Here is a 10,995-nt window from a genome sequence, read left to right on the forward strand (position 1 = left end):
TCAGGACCTCAAAAACAGCTCCACAAATTGTATTAATAAAAATTTGTTGTTTGTCTGCGGGGCATAAAGCAATAAAACTCCAGGTTCAATTTAACAAAAATGCGTTTTATTCTAGGAAATAAAATAGGTTAAAATTAAGAAAAGAAAATATGTAAAAGAAACTTACAATACAATTTCCCCGTACAACTCAATTCAAACGAATATTCAAACAACAATGACAAGAAAAAATTAAACATGAAAATCCAAAGAAAAAATTTATATTTTCAAAGCCTACTACAGTTAAAAATTATTGTCAAGTCAATTAAATTAAAAGTACGTTTAATGTTTAGCATATAAAGGGTGATTCTTTTGAGGTTAGGATTTTCATGCATTAGTATTTGACAGATCACGTGGGATTTCAGACATGGTGTCAAAGAGAAAGATGCTCAGTATGCTTTGACATTTCATCATGAATAGACTTACTAACGAGCAACGCTTGCAAATCATTGAATTTTATTACCAAAATCAGTGGCAGAAAATCCGCTTTTTTATCGACAAATTTTGTTCAGCGATGAGGCTCATTTCTGGTTGAATGGCTACGTAAATAAGCAAAATTGCCGCATTTGGAGTGAAGAGCAACCAGAAGCCGTTCAAGAACTGCCCATGCATCCCGAAAAATGCACTGTTTGGTGTGGTTTGTACGCTGGTGGAATCATTGGACCGTATTTTTTCAAAGATGCTGTTGGACGCAACGTTACGGTGAATGGCGATCGCTATCGTTCGATGCTAACAAACTTTTTGTTGCCAAAAATGGAAGAACTGAACTTGGTTGACATGTGGTTTCAACAAGATGGCGCTACATGCCACACAGCTCGCGATTCTATGGCCATTTTGAGGGAAAACTTCGGAGAACAATTCATCTCAAGAAATGGACCGGTAAGTTGGCCACCAAGATCATGCGATTTGACGCCTTTAGACTATTTTTTGTGGGGCTACGTCAAGTCTAAAGTCTACAGAAATAAGCCAGCAACTATTCCAGCTTTGGAAGACAACATTTCCGAAGAAATTCGGGCTATACCGACCGAAATGCTCGAAAAAGTTGCCCAAAATTGGACTTTCCGAATGGACCACCTAAGACGCAGCCGCGGTCAACATTTAAATGAAATTATCTTCAAAAAGTAAATGTCATGGACCAATCTAACGTTTCAAATAAAGAACCGATGAGATTTTGCAAATTTTATGCGTTTTTTTTTTTAAAAAATTATCAAGCTCTTAACAAATCACCCTTTACATACGTATATATAAATTATTACTGTCATCGACAGTCGTGGTCGCCTAGAGAAGTATAGGCCGTACGTAGAAGGACACGAGTTTAAAGTGATAACGGAACACGCAAGCCTAAAGTGGCTTATGAGCCAAAAGGACTTGTCAGGACGCCTAGCGCGATGGTCTCTAAAGTTACAGGGTTTTACTTTTACCATAGAACATCGTAAAGGTCGTCTTAATATAGTACCTGATACTCTGTCACGAATTTACGACAGAGAAGTGGCCATAGAAGCAATAAAGAAGCAGTGTGGCGCAGGATATTTTAAGGAAACTTCGCAAAAGTTTATTTATGATTTATCGCACGACATATATGTATTAGAAGTTTAGGAAAATTAGAGTAATTTTTAAAATTTTCGACTAAGCAGAGGCGATTTTACAATATACAAGGTATTTTGACCATTTTTGTCGAAAGTAGAAAAACATATATATATATATATATATATATATATATATATATATATATATATATATATATATATATATATATATATATATATATATATATATATATATATATATATATATATATATATATATATATATATATATATATATATATATATATATATATATATATATATATATATATATATATATATATATATATATATATATATATATATATATATATATATATATATAAATCTGAACCGATTACAACCAAATTTGGCACGCATAGCTACTATGGTAATTCTACTCCCTGTGCAAAATTTCAACTATATCGGAGTAAAAAATTGGCCTCTGTGGCCATATGAGTGTAAATCGGGCGAACGATATCTACGGGAGCTATATCTAAATCTGAACCGATTTCAATAAAATTTGGCACACTTGAGTACACTACTAATTGTACTCCTAGTGCAAAATTTCAACCAAATTGGAGTAAAACTCTGGCTTCTGGGACCATATTAGTCCATATCGGGCGAAAAAAATATATGGGATCTATATCTAACTTGAGTACACTACTAATTGTACTCCTAGTGCAAAATTTCAACCAAATTGGAGTAAAACTCTGGCTTCTGGGACCATATTAGTCCATATCGGGCGAAAAAAATATATGGGAGCTATATCTAAATCTGAACCGATTTCAATAAAATTTAGCACACTTAACTATAGTACCAATTGTTCTTCGTGAGCAAAATTTTAAGCAAATCAGGGTGAAACTCTGGCTTCTGGGGCCATATAAGTCCATATCGGGCGAAAGATATATATGGGAGCTATATCTAATTCTGAACCGATTTCTTCCAAAATCAAATTGTATATTGCATCAATAAATGATGCAATATACAAAATTCAGAACAAGAACAGTTACACTTTTTCAATTACACTACCCTTCTATCATGCTCACATAAAACCACATGCCACTTATGAATAAATAAATTAACACAAACCACGGTAATTCCGTATCCATTCCAAGCAACAATCAACACACGACTGACGCGCAAAATGAAAATCGTGTGTACTTGCCCAATGTTTTATAAATTTCTTTTCGCTGCAAAAAGTTAAAGAATTAAATGGTCACGAAAAAAATTTACATGGTCTTTATGGCCATGTAATGGTTCTAGACATGTCTATACGTAACCTATAAAAATACTTTTTTCCTGTAAAAAGTCAAAAAATTGAATGCTCAGGTACATGATTTTCCTGACTATTTAATGTTCTCAAATTCTATCATTTAAATGATAGAACATGTTTGCGGCATTTGAGAATCATTTAAATGCTTATTGCCAGCATACATTTTTCTCGGCTTGACAATTATTTTCACAAAGATGAAATACATGGTTTTCGCGACAATTACATGCTCTATATAAGCATTAAATGGATGCTGCGACCATGTCCAAACATGTTTTTCTGGCTTTTTTTATCTACATCGACATACTTTTTTTTTTGGCTCTTGTTCCCAAATGAGAACGTTTTCGTCCCCAAAAATCTACAACAAATTTTTTACATTTTTATTATAAAAAAATCAGAACATTTTTAAAATATTATATTTTTGTCATACCAGCAGCTGCGATAAGATCAAGATTTGGAAACACAACAACACGAGATCGGTTATCATTTCCAAATGCTTGAGAAATGAAAAAGGAAGTATTTATGAACGAAAATTTCCTTCTAAATATCAACCAAGTAATAAAATTGGGTGGTAGATCAATATGAAGATAGAACATCTTCATCATTTTTATATTTGCAATATTTCACAATTGTCGTTTCTCTACGTTTCTAAACCCTTGGAGTACAAATACTCCATTTCCACTCTGATGTTTCTCGTGAAATATTAGGTTTTTGTAATTTTGATAATTCGCTGTTCTTTGTTTTCTATAATGTAGAAAATCCAAATTCAATAATGTAGAACATCCGATTTCGAAAAATCCCAAATTTTTTGGAAATTTCTCATCAAATCCCCAACTTACAAATTTCGCCTCCATCCACGAAAAAATATCCCGAATTTGTGAAAAAATCCCTAATATAGGCAACACTTCTTGTGGCATCAAAATAAACGAGCCGAGCTCTGAGTAAATCGACTTTTTCCGATATTAACACTGGCGATGTTCAGTTATGTATTTCTTGTGACTCTACGAGTATGTAAAGGGTGATTCTTTTGAGGTTAGGATTTTCATGCATTAGTATTTGACAGATCACGTGGGATTTCAGACATGGTGTCAAAGAGAAAGATGCTCAGTATGCTTTGACATTTCATCATGAATAGACTTACTAACGAGCCACAACGTCGAATTTTCAGTGAATGGGCCCTAGAAAAGTTGGCAGAAAATCCGCTTTTTTATCGACAAATTTTGTTCAGCGATGAGGCTCATTTCCGGTTGAATGGCTACGTAAATAAGCAAAATTGCCGCATTTGGAGTGAAGAGCAACCAGAAGCCGTTCAAGAACTGCCCATGCATCCCGAAAAATGCACTGTTTGGTGTGGTTTGTACGCTGGTGGAATCATTGGACCGTATTTTTTCAAAGATGCTGTTGGACGCAACGTTACGGTGAATGGCGATCGCTATCGTTCGATGCTAACAAACTTTTTGTTGCCAAAAATGGAAGAACTGAACTTGGTTGACATGTGGTTTCAACAAGATGGCGCTACATGCCACACAGCTCGCGATTCTATGGCCATTTTGAGGGAAAACTTCGGAGAATAATTCATCTCAAGAAATGGACCGGTAAGTTGGCCACCAAGATCATGCGATTTGACGCCTTTAGACTATTTTTTGTGGGGCTACGTCAAGTCTAAAGTCTACAGAAATAAGCCAGCAACTATTCCAGCTTTGGAAGACAACATTTCCGAAGAAATTCGGGCTATTCCGGCCGAAATGCTCGAAAAAGTTGCCCAAAATTGGACTTTCCGAATGGACCACCTAAGACGCAGCCGCGGTCAACATTTAAATGAAATTATCTTCAAAAAGTAAATGTCATGGACCACTCTAACGTTTCAAATAAAGAACCGATGAGATTTTGCAAATTTTATGCGTTTTTTTTTTAAAAAAAGTTATCAAGCTCTTAACAAATCACCCTTTATTATAAACTGTGTAAACCACATGAGTACAAATCTTATGAAAATCAATCAATCAATCGGTAGTGAACTATGGTCTAATGCTTAACCCAATAAAGACTAAGTGTTTGGTAATATTTCGCAATACAATAGATCTTAATTCAATGCCACAGGTCACAATTAATATCCGTGAGTTGATTGTCAAGGCGTATTAAGTTTCTACACTGAAAAAACAGTGAACCCTTTTCCATTGCAAAATGAACTAAATTGTAGTAATATTGACCATGATTTAGCCCTTAAGATTTTTTTCAACTTGTCTAGTTTATAATTTTCTTAAATTTTAGTTCATCTATAACATTGTAGTTTAGTTCATTTTTACAACACTATAAGATTTATATACCCCTACCATGTTAAAAAGTCAGTATTATTTGGGTTTACTTGCTTATTTTGTGGGAAACCCGATAATAAAAATTGGTTAATAGTCTCTTTAAAATGTCGACGACTAAACTATTTTTAAATAAATCATTCCACAGTACAGAGAAATTAAATAACTAAAGGAACAACAAACCGTTTTACTATTATGAAAATTTTCATACATTAAAATTAAATTTTCTTTAAGCAAAAGTAGTACTTTATTATAAAAACTTATGATGAAAGTTCTTAATACAATGTTTTTGTGAATAAAAATTATGACCACGTGGAACAGAGAGTAGTTCATTTGAACCCGCTTTTTGGACATTTTGACTTATCCGTTTTTTATTAATCGTAGGTAAATTTTTCATATATCTTGCTGAAAAAAATGGAAGCAATAATGGAAATTGTAAAAAATTAACAACATGTAATAAAATATAATTTTTTAATTCTTTATTTTAGCTTGTAACTTACCATATGTGGGGGCATTTTATCAAATGGTGTAAGGAATTCAACTTTTATTTGGAAATCGTATCTCATAAATAAACTCATAAAACTGTGTTGTTATCGATGTGAAGGATATAATAAAATAAATATTCTAGTTGAAAGAAAGCCAAAGTTTTAATATAAAACTTACCAATTCTCTAATAAATTGTACGCTGAGGGGAAATATAAAAAGTTGTCCAAATTTATTTGGGCTACTCTGAAATTAAATATTTATTTTTTACATTAAATAAAATTATTAAATAGGTTTCCAAAAAATCTAATGAAAAAAATAATATTATGCATAAAAAACAAATATTCTGGTTAAAAGAAAGTTAAAGAATCCTTACCAATTCACTATTAAATTACAGGCGTACTAAAAATTTGTCCAAATTTGTAAGGGGTTATTCTGAAATGAAATATTTGTTTTTACATTAAAAATATTACATTGGTTTCTAAAAAAATTGATTAAAGAAATACTAAAATAAGGTATTAAAAACCTGTAATTTTGATGATAAAAAGGTCACAAAAACGTAAATATTCTAGTTGAAATAAAGCTAATTTTTAAAAGAAAACTTACCAATTCTCTATTTTTTAAATTTGTTCGAATCCATCTGGAGTTGCTCTGAAATTAAATATTGTTTTTACAACAAAGAAAAACATTAAACTGGTTTCCACAAATAAAAAATATTCTTTTTAAAATAAAGTCATATTAAAAAAATACTTACCAATTTATGAATAAACTATACGCTGAGATATAACAAAAATTTTCCAAATTCATCTGGAATTGAATATTATTTTTTACATAGAATAATAAAAATTTCAATAGTTGAAATAAAGTCAATTTTTAAAAGAAAACTTACCAATTCTCTATTTTTTAAATTTGTTCGAATCCATCTGGAGTTGCTCTGAAATTAAATATTGTTTTTACAACAAAGAAAAACATTAAACTGGTTTCCACAAATAAAAAATATTCTTTTTAAAAGAAAGTCATATTAAAAAAATACTTACCAATTTATGAATAAACTATACGCTAAGATATAACAAAAATTTTCCAAATTCATCTGGAATTGAATATTATTTTTTACATAGAATAATAAAAAATTCAATACACTTTAAATTTCAACATATTTTCCTAAATATTCTTAATAACTTTTTTCTAAACTACCGATAAAATATTAATAACTTTCATTTAAAAGGTTTAATAAACAAACACCAATATATGTCTCAAAAATCCAAAATATTCCATGGCTTTATATTCCCTTGTTGCATACCTACTTAAAAGATGCAACAGCCCACGCCAACGCCAACTATACAACTGAAGCATGCCAAACAAAACCAAGCAAAGCCAAAACATTCCTACAACAACAAAAATACATGTGACTTTATTGAAAACAACACCTCACCCAGCCAAATAAACCATCCGCGCATAACAAACACACACACACAAACCACTAAATGAACAAAAATAAAAACAACCCCACGCTCATGTATACACAACAAAACTCAAGTAACATCATCTTTACATTAATCACACTCCACTATGCCGATAAAGATCTCTGTAATATTCATTAGTTCATTGCATCTGCTGACAATTTACTCTAAGAATAATATTCGTAAATGCACACCAGTTTATGAACGATGAAAAGTTTAACTTAAAAATTGCAAAATTTTCATGAAATGTTATCTACCATTTTTGACGAAAATGTCTATAAATTTAATTACATGTGAACTAAAAATATTTCATTGGGTAATTTTTTACCAACATTTATTAACTATAGGAATTGTCACTAAGAAATTGCTATCCACTTTCAAGTTCATTTTTCGTAAAAAAATATTTTCTCATACAAAAAAAATTGCACTTATTATTTAGAAAATACTTTACATTTCACAAGTAGTTTTATAGCATGACAAACGAATTTTTAACTACCAGTTAAGAAATTTTTTAAGGAAATTTCCATCGTATTTTGTAGGCCATGAACTAAACGATTGCTACTTAGAATTTGTAAAATTTCCTTTCGAGTAGTTAATTTTCGTTGAAGATACGAAAAATGAACTAAAATTCTGGAAAAATCTTGTAATAAATTATTGTAAAAATCTTCTTAAATTTACGAGACACTTTTTTTCTGTGTAGAATTATTTACGTATTGTTGTGAGCTCTATACATAAAAGCAAATTTTATTTAATGATATAACCAAATTTGTTTAACATATGGTGTGGGACGTTACGAACTATTTTTTGTATCTCTTTGTTATGACTTTCACTAATCTGCTTCACTACACGCAAAAAAAGTGTCTCGTAAATTTAAGAAGATTTTTACAATAATTTTCCAGAATTTTAGTTCATTTGTCATATCTTCAACGAAAATTAACTGCTCGAAAGGAAATTTTACAAATTTTAAGTAGCAATCGCTTAGTTCATAGCCTACAAAATACGATGGAAAATTCCTTAAAAAATGTCTTAATTGTTAGTTGAAAATTCTTTTGTCATACTATAAAACTACTTGTGAAATGTAAAGTACTTTCTAAATAATAAGTGCAATTTAATATAAGATTTTTTGTATGAGAAAATATTTTTTTACGAAAAATGTACTAGAAAGCGGATAGCAATTTCTTACTGGCAATTCCTATAGTTAACAATAACATAGTTGGTAGAATATTTCTCAATGTAATATTTTTAGTTCACATGTAATTAAATGTATAGACATTTTTGTCAAAAATGAGTTGATAACATTTCATGAAGGTTTTGTTAATTTTAAGTTAATCTTTTCATCGTTCTTAAACTGATGTGTCTTTTCGAATATTGTTCTTAGAGTAAATTGTCAGCAGACTCGATGAACTAATGCGTAGTACAGAGATCTTTCGCGGCAAAATGGAAAGTGTTTAATGTAAAGATGATGTTACTTGAATTTTGTTTGAGAGCATGCATTGTGCACGTGAGTAATATTTTGCTAACGCTCACGCACACTCAAGATGGATTTTTTGGTAGGATTCACACTCACGAAAAGAAAATTTGTACTCACGCACGAAAATCTTTTAAATGTCGTGACTCACGAAAAATGTTGTGACTCACGAAAAACCTCGTGACTCACGAATAATTTTATGAGTAATTTACCAATAGAACCTGAGTGAAAACATGAGTATGATTAAAATCGAGAGCGTTATAAAACTCTTAACACCTAGGATGTCACTAAAATTATAAATGAATTCAACTCGTAAGCATTTTATGTTCGTAAGCGGGATTATTTCCGTGAGGGTGTTTTTCCGAAATTCGTTACTTACGCACACTCACTCACGTTACTTACGCACACTCACGCACGACATTTGGTTAGTTAATCACGCACACTCACGCCGTTGCCGTAAGTCACGCAAATTTTCGTGAGTCACGACAATTTCTTGTCACGTGCACACCTCTAATTGAGAGCAATGCAATAATGGAAATGGCAGCGAGTGCTGGGTATGTTGGGTATATCTGAGCGTGGGGTTGTTTTTATTTTTGTTCTTTCAGTGGTTTGTGTGTGTGTGTTTGTTATTCGTGGATTCCAGTGGTGTTTGTCTACAAGACATCCTCAACGAATCGTGCACGACCGTTTAAAATCCTTGAAGACATACTGTGGACACTTCACACAAATCGTTGACGACATTTTCACACAAATGTCGCAAAATTCCAGCACGAAATTACAAGCGACAATGTAAACGATCATGTCAATGACAACAACATCGCTTACAGTTTCGTCTACTTTGTCGTTAATGATAAGCTGGCAGACGCAGTCTTCCACGGTTTCGTCGAAGACACAGTCATAAACATTTTCGTTGATGACTTAATAGGGGCAGAATCTTGTTCTCGTCGATAACAATATTAACGACAATTTCTAGCATTTCGTCCTTGACGACTACTTAAGGCACATTTTCCGCTATATTGATGTCTACATTCCAAAGTGCGCTAAGTCTAAAAAGTGAATTTTACAGGAAACAAGAAACAAGTTTTGTTCACTTCAAAAAATCATATTTTTTATCATTTTTTTTTAGTATGAACGAACTCAAAATAGTGATAATAGAACATGGCTAAAAATGACTTAGACCACTTTAGTCCGAACAAAGCTTTTTGCCCTTTTTGGATTGGACATTAAACTGTACACCACATGTTTACTAGAGCAAGTTCTTTCCTTTCTTCCATTTTTCTGCATCTGAAAAATATAGACTAAATTTAAAACAACTTTAAATTTGTTTAAACACATAATTTAGAGTTACAGAAAAACTTACCTTATAATCCGTTCACAATATTTGAGTCTTCAACTTTCAATGATCATAATTTGAATGTCTAATTTATTCTGCACTGCTTTGTATTTTTTTTTTTCAATCTGATATCCCGTTAACTTTCATTGAAAGGGGAAAACTTGTTATCCGCAACAATACTCAGGACGCTGGCAGTGAAGATGTCGATGATGACATCTACACAGTACTTCGATTATCGAGTCGACAAGCATATCTTTTTTCTCTTTACTTAAATTCTGTTGTGTAGGACACTACGCAAGGCATTGGCAGCGAACATGTCGATGGCGACATTTGCACAGTACGTCGATTATATTGTCGACAAACACATGTATTCTAGACAACATTAAGACCATGTCGATGAAATTGTCTACAGAAGGCATATTATTTGCAATATTTTCTTTAAGACGTCTTTGAAGACAAATTCTTCGTAGACAGATTTCCCACTGGGATCGTTTATTTGTCTGGATGAGGTGTTGTTTTCAACGAAGGCACGTGTGTTTTTGTTGTTGGATAAATGTTTGGGTTTTGCCCGGTTTTGTTTGGCATGCTTCAGTTGTATAGTTGGCGTTGGCGTGTGCTGTTGTATCTTTTTAGCTGGTATGCAACAAGGGAATATAAAGATATGGAATATTTGTTTTTTTTTTAGATATATTAGCGTTTGCTTATTAAACATTTTAAGTGAGTTATTAATACTTTAGCGATGAGATGTACGATGGTGATCGGAAGCTAAAAAAAAAAAAATAATTAGGAATGTTAAAATTTTTAAGAAAAAATGCTGAAATAGAAAGTTAATATACTAATTTAATATTATTCCATGTAAAAAAATAAATATTCAATTTCAGAGTAATCCCAGATGAATTTGGAAAATTTTTGTAACACCTCAGCTTATAAAGGGTGATTTGTTAAGAGCTTGATAACTTTCTTTTTAAAAAAAACGCATAAAATTTGCAAAATCTCATCGGTTCTTTATTTGAAACGTTAGAGTGGTCCATGACATTTACTTTTTGAAGATAATTTCATTTAAATGTT

The sequence above is a fragment of the Haematobia irritans genome, chromosome 2 (genome assembly GCF_050003625.1).
Source record: "Haematobia irritans isolate KBUSLIRL chromosome 2, ASM5000362v1, whole genome shotgun sequence".
Classification (NCBI taxonomy): Eukaryota; Metazoa; Arthropoda; class Insecta; order Diptera; family Muscidae; genus Haematobia; species Haematobia irritans.